Raw genomic sequence first — 16692 nt, 5'->3', positions numbered from 1 at the left:
TTTTGGGGGCCCTAGGTAACACTGTAGCCTTCAGGGCAAATTGAGTATGAAAATTTAGGTTTGGTTTTTGTTTATTTATTTTTGCTTCTAGTGTTCATTTGTTGGCTGTTTATTCTCCTCTGGCATTGCTTGTGTATCCATATATATAAAACTATGCTAGTGGAAGGCTTTTATTTGATTCTGTGAATAGTTATTTTGTTTCCTATGCATTTCTAGCAAGTCGTCATTCATTCCTTTTGTCTGGAATTCCTGAGCTACCTTTGTCAGGTTGCAGAATTAATGGAGCACACCAGCTTTTTATCCTTAAACTAACTTTTCAGATTTTAGGCTTCCTGATACTTTAAGTGTGTTGAGTATACCCTTACAAATAGAATTTTAGTCATATTTCTCTCTCTGCCTAATTTCTCCAAAATTTGTAAACTATCTATGAATATTCTTAATTCATGGCAATGTGTTTGTTTGCATACAGTCAAACAGGGTCACCAGAGCCACTCAGGGAGAAAGAACCCAGAAAACTGGCATGCTGGCAAAAGGGTAATGTAGGAGATCAGTCAGAGTGGTGGAAAAACTACAGGGAAAGGATGCAAACCTTCTGAAAGGTTGGATGGTTCTGCATGGCTTCGGGGGGAAATAGCTGGAGGCAGCTGTTCTATAACCCTGAAGCAGAGGGCAAGGAGTAGGTACAAGGGAATGTGGGGGAATTTGTCTTAAACAGGCTTGCTTACATATGTTGACCAGGAGCTGATCTTTGATCATCCGTGCGCGTGATGTTCCCTGAAAGGGGAACAATAAATGTTAATTACCTGCAGGTTGTGTTGGCTCCAGGTTTTCGGCATTGTGCCTGCACTGAATAAAAGCAAGCAGCTCCAGCTTCTCAGGGCTGCTCTCTGGCCACTAGAGCCAGGCAGCCATCTAGCTGCTCTTACACTGCATACCTGTGTCTGAGTACTCATTTCACCTGTCAGCCAGGGTCTGCAGCACAGGCCCAGCAGGTGGTACCCCGTGTGAGGAATGCTGCAATGGATTGCAATGGAACCCTCGAAAACGAAAGTGAAGTGACTGCACAGTGAGTAATTGGTGCCCGTTGGGGATTTCCAAGTTTGAGGGGATTTGCAAGCTAGGGTTTCATCATGGGACAACAGTTATTAGCTCAACAGCAAAAGTGTATAAAAGTATTGAAACAGCTGCTTAAAGCTAGCAGAGCCTCAGTCTCGGAGGCCCAATTAAGGGACCTAATGCTAACTGTTGTTTCCCATCACCCATGGTTCCCAGAAGAAGGCATGCTAGACCTAGAGCTCTGGGAACAAGTGGAAAGAAATCTTAAATGACATCATGTACAAGGGCAATGGGTCCCAGTAACATCTTTAACACTATGGGCCTTAATTAGGGCTGCTTTGGCCCCTCTCTACACAGAAGAGCCTAAAAACAGAAGGGAAGAGGAACCATCATATAGCTTACCACCTCCTCCTTCTCCCTCAGCCCCGCCATTACCGGGTAAAGGTGCCACAGAGGAGATAGAGATTTTCCCTGAACCCCCTTCCCCAATAAATTGGAAAAAAGACAAGTGATACACTACAGTTATGGGATCCTGTCTTAAGCAAGCGGCATTAGAAGGGGAGCTCTTGGCCTGCCTGGTGATGCAAGATCAACAAGGCAATCAGGTACATGAATCCATTACTTTCAACACTTATAAAGAAAATAGAAAAAGCATTAGAGAAACCAGAGCCACTAGCCTATTTATGAAAGGATTAATTGAGGCCATAGCAGATAATTTTCAATCAATTGCAAGGTTATGACCCTGATGTCATAAGAATACCCTTAAGTAAAAAACAATTCGAAGCAGTCCTGCCCCTATCTCTAGACCTTCAGATTGTACTCTGATTATGCGAGCCATATAGAACATGTTCTTCCTGCTGATAAACTACTCCAGTTCTTATCTCATACTCCTGTAGTTATGCCTACAAAGGTAGTTCACTGCCCCATACCTAACCCTTAAATGCTTTTCACTGATGGCTCTGGTGAAAATGGAAAAGCAGCTCTCTGGTGGGAACCGCATAACTCCCTTACTCGACCTGGATTTACTAGCACTCAGAGAGCTGAGGTTGGAGCCCTAATATCATCCCTGGAAACCTTTTCCACTCAGCCCATCAATATTGTTAGTGACTCTGCTTACTCCATTTATTTATTGCAAAACCTTGAAACAGCCCTCATTAAGTCCACTCTTGAGCCCACCCTGTGTCCCCTTTTCCTTTGACTTCAGCAATTGCTGATTCAATGAACACATCTTGTTTTTACCACACACATTCAGGCCCACAGCTCACTGCCTGGCCTGCTGGCTCATGGCAATGATCAAGCAGATTTGCAGGTCATGGCATCACTACTTGACCAAGCCACACAATCATACCTGTTTTGTCATCAGAATTGGAGAAATTTATCTAAACAATTTCAACTTAGCCAAAGACAAGTGAAACAAATTATTTTATAGTGCCCAGATTGCCAGCTCACAGGCATGTGCCCTCCTTCAACAGGTGTTAACCCTAGAAGACTAGAACCTAATCAGTTATGGTAAATGATGTTACACACATCCCTGAATTTGGAAAACTAAGATATGTACATGTATCCATTGATACTGATTCCCACCTAATTAGCACTCATGCTCTTCCTAGAGAGTCAGCCTTATATGTCATTAAACATCTTCTCTTAACCTTTGTGTTTATGGGGAGGCCCACAAAGATTAAAACTGATAGTGGTCTGGCTTACACCAGCTCACAGTTTCAACAATTTTGTCACACATGGAAGGTCCAACATTCCACGGGTTTTCCATATAACCCCCAAGGACAGGCCATAGTGGAACAGGCCCATTCTACCCTTAAAAACAGCTCAGAAAACCAAAAAGGGGGAATATGAATGAGGATCCTGCAACACGATTGGCACAAGCCTTATTTACCCTTAATTTCTTAAATTTAGATGATACATTTCAATCAGCTATAGAAAAGCATTTAGATGATACATTTCAATCAGCTATAGAAAAGCATTTAGATGATACATTTCAATCAGCTATAGAAAAGCACTTTGCAAAAAACGTTCAAGATATAAAACCTTCAGTTTTATGGAAATGTAAATAGTGGTGAAATGTAAATGAAATGTATGGTGTGGTCCAAATGATTTGCTAATGTAGGGAAGAGGATATGCTTGTGTTCACACCCCCTGAGGTCCTCTTTGGATTCCAGCATGATGCATCAAACCTTACCATGGCATGATTGGCACCCAACCTGGTACCAGAAATTAATAAAATGACCCTGCAGGACACACAACCCCGGACGATGCGGCTTCCTTGGATGACATAGGCCCCAGATATTACCTGGGGGATGCTGAAGAAGACAACTCAGGAGGCCAAGCAAATCCTTTGTCAGACACAGACACCATTCACTCCAGATAATTTGTTCCTTGCTATGCTTTCTGTTGCACATTGCAATTCTCATAGGGTATTAACCTTTTTTATTATCTCACTTTGCCTGCTACCTGTACCTGCTATATCCTACTGGGCCCATCTTCTAGATTTGCCTTTTTTCCACCCTGTTACTTGGGCAGACACTCCCTTCCCAGCCTCTAACAATGTGACTGATTGGCTGGGAAGGATTGACATACCCCCAGTGGGGTCCCTCAGTAATGGCACACATTGGACTGAGGTGCCAAGTAACACTACATATCATTCCTTGACTGGAAAAGAATAATACTGATTATACTGATGTTTGTCTTATGCTATTTACTGGTTCTAGGATGCAAAGCTGGAACACGAGCTGTAACTTCTGCACCTGTCAAGGTTGTCACTATGCACATCTGTACGCCTCAGTCAACAAAACCTGATGCAAAAAACAGAAAAGGGAGAGATGTAGGAGATTGATTACAGTGGTAGAAAAACTATAGGGAAAGGACACAAACCTCTGAACTGTTGGAAGTTTCTGTAGAGCCCTGGGGGAGAATAGCTGAAGGCAGATGTTCTAGAACCCTGAGGCAGAGGGCAAGGAGTAGGTACAAGTGAGTGTGGAGGAATTTATCTTAAACAGGCTTGTTTACTTATGTTTACTTATGTTATCTTTGATCATCCATGCGTTCCCTGAAAGGGGAACAACAAATGTTAATTACCTGCAGGTTGTGTTGGCTCCAGGTTTTCAGAATTATGCCTACACTGAATAAGAGCAAGCAGCTCCAGAGCTGCTCTCTGGCCACTAGAGTGAGACAGTCACCTAGCTGCTCTTACACTGCACACCTGTGTCTGACTACTCATTTCATCTGTTGGCCAGGGTCTGTGGGATAGGCCCAGCAGGGTAAGAATATCTTACCAGTCAGTCTCTGGCCACTTTTGCTCTGTGTAAACTGGTTAATCTCCTCTGTGAAGTTTTAAATTAATTGGTTTAATAATAAGAACTTAAATATTTTGTCAGAAAAGTAGAAAGCATAATGCTTTTTAGTTCACTTGACTTTAGCAATCTTTGGGAAATAAAGATGGTTTTAAAGATTATCTGTAAAATACAATTGCCTTCAAAATGTAAACGTGTGTTCTAAATTACGTTCAAACATTAGGTTTGCTAAATGCTTTAAGGTCATAAACTGCTTCTGTGGCTTTTGAAAATAGTTTAACTTGACTGCTTTCCAGCTAGGTAAGACCTGGGGACATGCATGTGGAGTTGGCCATGCCCTAGCTATGCTGGAAACAGTCAAACCTTATCAGAACATAACTTACCAGGTTTTATTACATTCAAGTTAAAATTTCTAAGAGTCGCCATTGTAACATGCAATTAATACTATTAGAAATAGTTTTACATGCAAGCTTTGTAAACAGTAGAATGCGTGTGTGTGTGTATGTCTTTTAAGCTTATAAAAGGTTTTTGCTGCTTTATTTTACCAAATGATGCCAGAAATTTTAAATAATTAACTGTAATCTGGAATTCCAAAATCAAACTTCAGTTTCAAAATTGTCTTTCCTAATGCCTGGCTTTCTGGATGAATAAAAAGTCCCCTGAAAACATCCAGAAAAGAGGTAAAAAGGATTATCTGATGTGTTTAGGTACATGGGATTGCCAAAATGATGTTCAGTCTTCTTTAGGTTATATTTTTGTGAATAATACTAATATATATTCCAAAATTAGATGGGATTTCTAAAATTTTAATGTCTAAGTATATGCTACTAATCACAATTATAGTTATTATAAACCACAGAAATAACCAAATTTCCTTGAATAAAGCTACTAACCCAAGTAAAACAAAAAATTAATTATCAAGAAAATACTTTCATGTTAAACCAGCTAATACTGAAATTGTTTAAAATAGTTTATAACTAATGCTTGATCCCATATTCCTGGGAAAACAATTAAAGCTTCGGGTACATTTGGTCACCTGGTGGGCCATTTAAATATTTTATGAAGGGATTTCATTCAATTGTTATTTTTAATGCAATTTTTCTGGTTGTGTAATGGCTTTCCCATGCAAGAGGGCTGATGTTATAACAGTAGATTATTATGCTACAGTGTATTTTTCACCAGGTAAAAACTAGCTTTTTACAGTTTGAATCTTCTGGAAACTTCAGAGAAAGACTCTCCTTGCCATCCACACTACAACCAAACTTCGGGACTTTGGGCTTTAGGTTCATGGTCTCGCAACCAAGAAGGGTCCCTCCACACTTTTGGAACTATGCACTCATTGGAACCCTTTGAGGTAAAGCTAACCAGGGAAATTTCTCCCAAGAAGAAGATGGCATCCTTGATGTGAACAGCTTTTCTCCAGTTCACAGATTAAGACTTCTACTGTCATGAAATTCTTATCTTTGAATGTTTTTTCTTGCTTATGGCTCTATGAACAGTGGAAGTGGAAAAGGGGTCTGTTATGGGCACTAATGGGGTGTACTTTTATTTATGAAGGAGGTTGCAGCCAGCCTTATACATGGATTACTTTATACTTTGATAGATAAAGAATGAAGGCCCAATGTAGTTAAGAAACTTTAATGGTACATATGTTCCCTCATAATCAGTCAAAAACAAAACACTGGTTCACTCCTCTTAACCCACATAATGGGTTAAAGAGAACAATGCCAGAAGGCCTTCACTCTTCTAAAAGGGGATCATTTGTTAGGTCCTTTTTCCATGGTTTAAAGTAAAAGAAGCAATTATTAGAAATATATCCTGCATGATATGCTCCACAGCAAATTCTACTGTAAAGGGTACAGTTACACAACAGACTTTAAATTGTCTTGTGAAAGTTATGCTAAACAATAGAATTAGCTAAACAGAAAAGTATCTGTGTAGCTGCTGGCACCTGTGGCCTATTCAGAAATACATCAAATGAAGATTATAGAAATTCAGTGGTAAGGGACTGACAAATAAATTGCTTAGTTAAGTGAATAAACTCTTTATCTAGCTCATTCTTTGATCAATTTGATTTTAGGAGGTTCAGTTTATGGGGACCTTGGGTAAGGAGCATACCCCAAACTCTTGGTATTATCCTCCCAATAGTCATAATAGTCTTCCTGGTGCACTGTATTCTCTCAAAGGTTTTAAACGCTTACATGCAGCCATCTCTAGAATGTCATATGGTCTCTCTTCAACTGGAATAACAGGAGCTGAAAGAAACGTGCAACCATGAGGACACCTATAAATGACATGCTGAGACCAGAAACTCAAAATGTTGGTAACTGAGAGTGGCACTAAGGCCCTACGTTTTGATTACACTCTCACCTAAGTGACAGCATGACCAAAAAGGGGAAATTTTTTTAAACAAAATTATGGGAGTCCATTGTTTTGGGCTAAGCTCATGCACTAGGCCCCAACAAACCAAGCCAAACCAAAATGGAGTTGTTCATGCTAAGACTTTAAAGAAACATGTAGATTCTAGAACAGACCAAGCTTTGTTTTTTCTCTTGCAAATCTTTATAACAAACATTTCTGACAGCATAGGTATCCACTCCCTGAAGTTCCCATTAAATTTTTTAACCAAATTCATTTCTTCTCACCTAGAGACCATCAAGCTTCAGATGATCATGCAACAAAGGTTCCAGCCAGTTCAAGGTGAAGACACCACCCCTGACCATCAGGGAACACCTACCCTGCCTCCACCAGACTGAGCAAGGCAAGAGATCCATGATCCACAATACTTAGGGACTATGCCCCAAGCCAGCATGAAGCAGTTACAGAAAAAAAGACCATTAGTCCCTCTGCCTCCCATAAATATTTATGGGGATCACATCTCTCAGGGGGAAGATAAGGCAAGAAAATAGGGTCTGGAGGCAGGGAACATAAGGCCGATTCACACTTTAGCTATGACAGGAAATATCCTCTCCATAGGACGTAGGCCAAGTAAATGACTTTATAACTTCACTTCATCCTCTCCATTTACATAAGCCATACCCCAAGTAACCAATGGAATCCTCTAGTGGGTATTTACATCCCCAAAATCTCTGTAATGGGATCTTTGAGCCCCTATGCTTAGGCCTGTTCCCACACTGTGGAGTATACTTTCATTTTCAATAAATCCTTTCATTCCCGCCTTGCTTTGTTTGTATATTTTGTCCAATTCTTTGTTCAAGACACCAAGAACCTGGACACCCTCCACTGTTAACAGATTGAGTGGATGTTACCATCCAAAATCACTGTTTGCTTCTGTTTCCTCTGCAAAATGTTGATTAATGGGAGAAAAGGATTTGTGTGACTAGTCTTGGGTATAGGGACTCTGGTATAATTTTTGCTATGATAATTGGATTGGGTTGCTATTGGAATAAGTGCACCACTGGAAAGTCTAATGATGGCCAAAAGATGGCTCCTTTAAATTAGAATGACTCCTAAATTTTAAAAAGATATCTCTCATTCGAAGCAATTGCCTTATTTGTATTTATGGGAGATCAAAAAATGTTTTTTTTAAAGATAAATAATAGTGTCATGGCCAGCCTCAGGAATTCAGCAAAATTGAAGAGCCAGAATCTGACCTAAAACAAAGCTAAAGTCCTTCATAAGTTCAAACAGCCTGCTTTGGAGCTGTTCCACCATGTAGTCTGGTAGTTAAAATTCTGTGCTTTCACTGCCATGGCCTGGTTCAATTCCCATTCGGGGAACCAGTTCTTTTGGTTTGATATTTGTGTGACTTTTGACCTTTTGGAGCACCCATTTGTTATCGATCCCTTCCCCTTCTATGAACAACTTTTGATTTCCTGTCTTCTTCCATCTGTGGGGTCAAACAGAGCTTTTGAGCCTTATGTATCAATGGTCAACTGAGAAGCTGAGACCCTGAAAGATATGGCCAGATCAATGTGGGCTGTCCCCCTTTTGTGGCTAGCAAAACCTTCCTTTCTTTGAACCATTTTTGGGGTGGTTCTGGATTTTATAAGGACTGCTTTGCACCTCTTTGGAGATGCCTCATGTGTCCTTGGTGAAGGTATAACCTTACTTAAGGCTTATTGGTTTAGTGAGTCACTTGGGAGGGTACCTTCAGTTAAAAAAAAAAAAGTTCAAAATCCAGGAATTTCAGCTGTTTATCCTGGCTAAAATCTGATAATAAGATATTTAAAAGGATTTTTAAAAAGGTGTTCTATGGTCAGAGGTCAGCTTAGTTAAAAGCTGATATTCAAGATCCTCCTTCCTCTTTGCTGTCTTCAGTGCTACATGAAGAAATCTAGGCCTGGCATGGTGGCTCACACCTGTAATCCCAGCACTTAGGGAAGCTGAGGCGGGTGGATCACTTGAGGTCAGAAGTTCAAGAGCAGCCTGACCAACATGATGAAACCCCATCTCTACTAAAAATACAAAAATTAGCTGGGCATGGTGGCGTGCACCTGTAATCCCAGCTACTCAAAAGGCTGAGGCAGGAGAATCACTTGAACTCGGGAGGCAGAGGTTGCAGTGAGCTGAGATTGAGCCATTGCATTCTAGCCTGAGCAACAAGAGCAAAACTCCATCTAAAAAAAAAAAAAAAAAAGAAAAGAAAACAAATCTGAGCAAACCTCTAATGACTCAGACCCCTTAAGGGACACAGAAAGCCACTCATCCCCTTTTAAAGGTATTCTGCCTTCCTGTGGAGTCCAAAGAGTCATGGACACGTTCCTCTCAAGTCTAAACTCTACTGTCTTTTATATCAATTACCCGATCTCTTTCATTTTTAGGGGTACCAGGGATTACTGGTGAAACTGTGAGACAATATGCTTTTGTATGTATGATGACTGGTGGATCACTGGTGAGGGCTACAGTCTGGGAGGTGGCTGACTGTGGTTGTGAAATCGCCTTTGCAAAAATCATAATTGATGAAATTATGTCATGAAAGAGATCAGACTTAACTGACCCCATCTTCTTTCTAACCTCTAAACTGCCTTTGTTCATTCCTGGTTGTAGGCTGAACTAGCCTTGGGAAGGAATTTAGTTTATAGTTTAAACTCTGAAACAAAATGGATTAATAGCTCTTTCCCAAAAAAACCCTTCTTGCCTGGGGACCAGTCTGCCTTTGTAGGACTAACAAATTAGCTACAAAATTAGATATCACAGTTTAGGGGCCATGCAGCCTCTGGATGCAAGAGTCTGAACCTCCCCAAATTGCTCCTGGGAATAACATCACTGTTGTAAAACCTAAGATCAGTACTTGAAATATTTTGCAGGCCCTACATTCTGATACAGCAGATGGCATCATCCAGACTGATTATCTGGCTCAACCAATTTTGTGATCCCACCCAGGAACATAAGTCAGCAAGGGCTCACTTCTACCCCCTGTGATTTTATCTTCAACCCGACCAATCAGCACTCCCCACTTTCTGAGCTCATACCCTCCAAATTATCCTTAAAAACTCTAATTTCTGAATGTTCCAGGGGACTGATGTGAGTAATAGTAAGAGTCCGGTCACCCCGCACACCTGGCTCTGTGTCAATTACTCTTTCACCATTGCAATTGCCCAGTCTTGATAAACTGGTTCTTTCTAGGCAGCCAGCAATGTGAACCCATTGGGCAGTGACAGTTGCAATGACTGGTAGTTATCGCAAGGGAATACTCATTTCCTTGTGCATTTACTATTTATTCTTTTTTAAATTTTAATTTGATTTTAAATTCTGGGATATATGTGCAGGATGTGCAGGTTTGTTACAAAGGTAAATGTGTGCCATAGTGGTTATGTAACCACCCAAGGGGTTCACCTTGCCCACTGCCTAGACAGAACCAATTTATCAAGATAGGGGAATTGCAGTGGAGAAAGAGTAATTCATGCAGAGCTTGCTGTGCGGGAGACTGGAGTACTTTTTTTGGCTTGGTTTGATTTTTGTTTTCTGTTTTTGTTTTTTTGAGATGGAGTTTCACTCTTGTAGCCCAGGCTGGAGTGCAATGGTGCGATCTTGGCTCACTGCAACCTCCACCTCTCAGGTTCAAGCAATTCTCCTGCCTCAGCCTCCCAAGTAGCTGGGATTACAGGCGTGCACCACCATGCCTGGCTAACATTTTTTATATTTTTAGTAGAGATGAGGTTTCACCATGTTGGCCGGGCTGGTCTCGAACTCCTGATCTCAGGTGATTCACCCTCCTTGGCCCCCCAAAGTGCTAGGATTACAGGCGTGAGCCACCGCGCCTGGCCCCACAGTTTTATTATTAATCAAATCACTCTACCTGAGCATTCAGGGATCAGAGATTTGGCAGGTAGGGGCTTGGGAAGTGGGGAGTGCTGATTGGTCAAGTTGGAGATGGAATCATAAGGGTTCCAAGTGAGTTTTTCTTGCTGTCTTCTGTTCCTGGGTGAGATGGCATAACTGGTTGAGCCAGATTACCAGTCTGTGTGGTATCAGCTGATCCATCAAGTATAGGGTCTGCAAAATATCTCAAGCACTGATCTTAGGTTTTGCAATAGTGATGTTATCCCCAGGAGCAATTTGGGGAGGTTCAGACTCTTGGAGCCAAAGGCTGCATGACCCCTAAACTGTAATTTCTAATCTTATAGCTAATTTGCTAGTTCTGCAAAGGCAGACTGGTTTCTAGGCAAGAAGGAGTGTTTTTCAGGAAAGAGCTGTTATTAATTTTGTTTCAGAGTCAAACCATGAACTGAATTCCTTCTCAAAGTTAATTTGGCCTATGCCAAGGAATGAACAAGGAAAGCTTAAAGGTTAGAAGCAAGATGGAGTCAGTTAGGTCTGATTTCTTTCACTGTCATAATTTCCTCAGTTATACTTTTGCAAAGGCGGTTTTAGTTTGCTGCACCTATCAACCAATCACCTACATATTAAGCCCCGTGTGCATTAGGTATTTATCCTGATGCTCTCCCTCCCTTCACCAACTCCCAACAGACCACAGTGTGTCCATGTGCTCTCATTGTTCAGCCCCACTTATCAACGAGAACATGTGGTGTTTGGTTTTCTGTTCCTGGGTTAATTTGCTGAGGATAATGGCTTCCAGCTCCATCCATGTCCCTGCAAGGAATATTATCTCATTCCCTTTTATGGCTGCATAGTATTTCGTGGTGTATATGTACCACATTACCACATTATCTTTATCCAGTATATCCCTGATAGGTCTCTGAGTTGATTCCATGTCTTTGCTGTTGTGAATAGTGATGCAGTGAACATATATGTGCAGGTATCTTTATAATAGAATGATTTATATTGCTTTGGGTATATACCCAGTAATGGGATTGCTGAGTCAAATGGTATTTCTGCCTCTAGGTCTTTGAGGAATCACCACACTGTCTTCCACAATGGTTGAACTAATTTACATTCCCAACAACAGTGTAAAAGCATTCCTATTTCTCCACAACCTCACCAGCATCTGTTGCTTCTTGATTTTTTAATAACTACTATTCTGACTGGCATGAGATAGTATCTCATTGTGGTTTTGATTTGTATTTCTCTAATGATCAGTGATGTTGAGCTTTTTTTATGTTTGTTGGCCACATGTATGTCTTCTTTTGAGAAGTGTCTGTTCATGTCCTTTGCCCACTTTTTAATCGGGTTTTTATTTTTCTTGTAAATTTGTTTCAGTTCCTTGTAGATTCTGGATATTAGATCTTTGTCAGATGGATAAATTGCAAAAATTTTCTCCCATTCTCTAGGTTGTCTGTTCACTCTGATGATAGTATCTTTTGCTGTGCAGAGTTCTTTAGTTTAATTCAATTCCATTTGTCAATTTTTGCTTTTGTTACAATTGCTTCTGATGTTTTCATCATGAAATCTTTGCCAGTGCCTATGTCCTAAATGGTATTGCCTAGATGGCCATACTGCCCAAAATAGTGTATAGATTCAATGCCTCTTTTTTGAGACGGAGTTTCACTGTTGTTGCCCAGGCTGGAGTGTAATGGCACAATCTTGGCTCACTGCAATCTCTGCCTCCCAGGTTTAAGAAATTCTCCTGCTTCAGCCTCCCGAGTAACTGGAATTACAGGCATGTCCCACCATTCCCGGCTAATTTTGTATTTTTAGTAGAGACAGGGTTTCACCATGTTGGTCAGGCAGGTTTTGAACCCCCAACCTCAGGTGATCTGCCCACCTCGGCCTCCCAAAGTGCTGGGATTACAGGTGTGAGCCACTATGTCCACCCTTATAGATTCAATGCTATTTCCATTAAACAACTATTGACATTCTTCGCAGATTTAGAAAAAACTAATTTAAAATTCATACGGAACCAAAAAAGAGACTATATAGCCAAGACAATTCTAAGCAAAAAGAACAAAGCTGGAGGTATAATGCTGCCTGACTTCAAACTATACTACAAGGCTACAATAACCAAAACAGCATGGTACTGGTACAAAAACAGACACACAGACCAATGGAACAGAATAGAGATCTCAGAAATAAGACCACACCTCTACAACCATCTGATTCTTATCAAACCTGACAAAAACAAGCAATGGGGAAAGGATTCCCTATTTAATAAATGATGATGGGAAAACTGGTTAGCCATATGCAGAAAATGGAAACCAGACCCCTTCCTTACACCTTATACAAAAATTAACTCAAGATGGATTAAAGACTTCAATGTAAAACTCAAAACTATAAAAATCCTTGGAACCCAGGTGGAATGGCTCACACCTGTAATTCCAGCATTTTGGGAGGCTGAGGCAGGTGGATCATTCGAGGTCAGGAGTTCAAGACCAGTTTGACCAACATGGTAAAACCCTGTCTCTACTAAAAATACAAAAAAACTAGCCAGGCATGGTGGTACATGCCTGTAGTCCCAGCTACTCAGTAGGCTGAGGCAGGAAAATCAGTTGAACTTCGGAGGTAGAGGTTGTAGTGAGCCGAGATCATGCCACTGCACTCCAGCCTGGGTGTCACCACCAAGGGATAAAACTCTTATGGGGGATGGGCTGTTCACAGAGTGGGCTGATTGACATTGGGTTACCTGCCAGCCGGGAGAATGTCTTTGTAGTGAGGTACACTGTGGAAGCCTGTGTCATGGCCTGGTGTCATGGTGTTTCCTTCTTTTTTGGGGAGCCAGGATTCAATATAAAAGTGGGATCCTTGATTTTTATTTAGATGTGTTGCCCTCCAATTGTGCCTGCTTTTTACATATTAAAATATTTGGCCCTGGAAACTGCAAATGCTTTCTTTGCCCTATCATTAAAGGGCTCCACCTGAAGTAGTAATATGTTTTGTTTTCCACAAACTTTTTTTCATTTGAGCTATTTATAGCTTATAGCAATTTGGGCAAAGTACACTTTTTTTTTTAAACAGGGTCTCACTCTGTCACTCAGGCTAGAGTGCAGTGGTGTGATCTCAGCTCACTGCAATCTCCACCTCCTGGCTCCTGGGTTCAAGTGATTCTCATGCCTCACCCTCCGTAGTAGCTGGGATTACATGTGTGTGCCACCACACCCAGCTAATTTTATATTTTTAGTAGAGATGGGGTTTTGCCATGTTGGCCAGGCTAATTTCAAACTCCTGGCTTCAAGTGATCCATCTGCTTCAGCCTACCAAAGTGCTGGGTTTATGGGCATGAGCCACAATGCCCAGCAAAGTATACTTTTGTGAACAAAAATGGAAATATTTGCCTTTCTCTTTACCTGATTCCTCCAGAATTCAGAAACTATTTGCAAGTATTCTTATTTTATAACAATATAGGAATTTACATAAGTTCAATAAAAATCTGTTTTCTTTTGTAGCAGGACACATTGGAGACATTGGTAATTTTCCCAAGGCTTTGACTGGAATGACATCTTTTCAGATACGACCAGATGGGTTTGAGGAATTAAAGTTGACTTAAAGAACTGGCCTGATACCTTGTCTACATGGTTCTCTTACAAGGTTCCTGACCTTGTGGTAAGTGAGAAATGTTGTTTTTTGGTAGGGCCAGGAACCTCAAGATATTTGGGGACCTCAAAAAGAAATGAATTCACCCAATTCATACAGGTATTAAAGGCACAGTCTGATGGTGAATTCTTGGCTTGCCTTTATAATTTCAAGAGGCTTTTAAAAGTCTAATCTGAAATTCCTTATGAAAGAGTTCCAGCAAAGCCAACTTAAAAAGGAGCCTTGTGAATAGACTGTGAGGACAGAAAAAAAATAAAAATAAAAAATGAAAAAAGAAGCCTATATGGCCAATCACTATTCTTGTTATACTTTATGCAAATAATCAGGCCAAACATAATTCTAAAACTTATTTTACAAGTAAATTGGTCCTACTAATATTTATCTTTGGTAGAAATGGGAAACTGGAGAGAGAAATTTAGTTTCAGATAAAATCTATAGCACACCTGTTATTAGATTCTAGCCCTTATCATTGTTTTTGAGTTTTTTTATTTTCCTACCATTTGGACTAAATCCTGAATTATTTCATGGCTACAACAAGTTTCTAAAGAAGAACCTGGGTTTAATTCTCTTCATAATGTTTTTAATTGGCTCCCTAAAGGAACAGATTTGGGTGTTTTTGTTTTTCCATTCTGGCATATTTCTTCTTGGTTATAATCCATATGTGTTACTCCTGAGAAAGCTAAAATCATGGTGTTTATGTTTCAACAGGCAACAGCAGCTACATAAATCAATGGCTTGACAGAGTTCTCACTTTTGCCACTCTGTGATGCCATCCCAAATGAGCTTTGGGGGACTCTTAAAAAAAATCCTCACTAAGACTGTTTCCCTTTCCCCCTTTGACATGAGACAGGACTATCTGGAAATGAGCCTTCCCAGTGACAAGGGACACTTTGACAGTCAGATTTTGATCATAAGTGCTTTCAAGAAGAAAGATTTTCATCAAAAGGGGGGAAATAAAAAGAAAAAAACTCTTTTATCTGAGGAATATGAGTCCCTTTAAATTATCAGGCCCAGAAAGGCATTTAAAATATAACACCAGTCCTGTCTCACTCCCCCTTGAGCTAAATAATTACCTCTTGAAGACACTTGTTATGTGGGCCCTAGATCATCTTGATGCCAAATAGCTATAAAATAACATACAGCTATAATTTATCAATGGATAATCAATCACTGCTCAATGTTATTTTTGTAAACCAATGAGAATTACTGACAAATAACTTTTTGTAATCACCCCTTGTCCTGATTTGTTCTTTTTCTTGCTTTAAAACCTTGAACTACTCTTATTCTACAGAGCATGTCCCAAGAAATTTGGAAGGGTGTCCCAGGATGTATCTCTCAACCTTTGTGTTTGAATAAATTCTCTTTAAACTGTATTCTGACCTTTTTTTATTATTTTAGGTTGACATGGCCTTGCTCTTGAGTAAAACTTTTAAAGAATACAAGCTTCTAAGACATGTACCCCATCCTCTGCTTATACAGTTTGATGCTGGAACAAGGTAAAAGACTAGACTTTTTTGTGGACAAACTTCATAGTGTTAGACTTGATCTATTGTTTCAGCCATTTCAGAATATTTTGAATTTGAATTTTGTCTCAATCATTTCATTGATCAGCATGCGACAGATGTCAGCATAACAGTCATTGGTGAAACTGTTGAAAAATTTAGGGCTGAGGGACCACCCTCTAAGTTATTCCTCCTAATAAATTTTTTCTTGATTTGGAATATTTCTTAACTAGCACCATTTGGGTTATTCAGCAAGTTAAAAATCCCTCTCTCTGTGACAAGCAGCCCACAGTTCTTTCACAAGACTCATGAGATTCTTGGTCATGCTGAAATCTGAATACTCTCTGTACATAAAATTCTATTGATTTTCATTAAGTAGCCCTTTAGAAAAAGGAAAATTTACTTACATTGGTATGACCTCTTCTTACTGAACTCATACTATTTGTAGCATCATTACTTACTTTGTAAACTAAAAAAACTATCTTTAAAATTATTAGTTCTAGTCTTAGTGACTATTCACGATATTTATTCTTTTTGCACCATTTTTTAAAGATTACTGATGTCATTTCAGCTAGTCAATGAAAATACCAAATGATAAAATGAATAGCTAGCATGTATTTATTATGTCCCAGATACTATGTTAAAGTGCTTTACCTGAATTATCACCCTAGCCCTATGAGGTATTTACAACTGAAATTTGTTGCTGTTAAACCATTTGCCAGGAGAACACAGTAGATTTACCTGATTCCAAAACCTGTTTCCTCAATCAATATGATATTACCATCCCTTGGGATACAGTGATTTAGATGTGGAATCTTAAACAAGTTGGGCCTCCAATTCCTTATTATTTCTACCCTTTCCACTCAACTCTGATGGGCCATTTCTTTCCCCAGGGGGGAAAAAATGTAGTAAAATAGGAGTACAGAAGTTCTACTTCT

The sequence above is a fragment of the Pongo abelii genome, chromosome 1 (genome assembly GCF_028885655.2).
Source record: "Pongo abelii isolate AG06213 chromosome 1, NHGRI_mPonAbe1-v2.0_pri, whole genome shotgun sequence".
NCBI classification, from domain to species: Eukaryota; Metazoa; Chordata; class Mammalia; order Primates; family Hominidae; genus Pongo; species Pongo abelii.
This window is presented reverse-complemented; position numbering follows the sequence as displayed.